The sequence below is a fragment of the Rhinolophus sinicus genome, chromosome 13 (assembly GCF_057876585.1).
Source record: "Rhinolophus sinicus isolate RSI-liver-muscle chromosome 13, RSI-T2T, whole genome shotgun sequence".
NCBI lineage: Eukaryota > Metazoa > Chordata > Mammalia > Chiroptera > Rhinolophidae > Rhinolophus > Rhinolophus sinicus.
The window spans coordinates 21,583,735-21,584,128 of NC_142513.1; positions in this window are offsets into that span (position 1 = coordinate 21,583,735).

The following is a 394-nucleotide window of genomic DNA, read 5'->3' on the forward strand; positions in this document are numbered from 1 at the left end:
AAGAAGAGGGGAAGGAGAGAGGGAAATTGAAAGCTGAGAAAGGAGAGGAGACCCTTGTCATCATGGCACATAGGAATTAGGCTATAAGAAATCCCTCTGGCAGTGGAAGCCTGATGATTTTGAACTTGAAGCTTCTGAGTCCTGGTCCTTCCCATGTTCTGAGGAGTGGTGGGGAAAACTGAGGCAAGAGGTATCAGCCAAGTTGAGCACTGAACAAAGGCAGTGAGAACTGAATTCAAGCCCCCTCCTGCCTTCTCAGGGCTCTCAGAGGTATCTAACATTTTTCAGTCATAAACTGAACCAATTCTCCATCTAGTTGTAGCTTCAACTGCTAGGTGCCCCCAGTGCAGCCATGGAGGGAAGAAACACCCAGACACTGAGGGAGGGTCCTTCA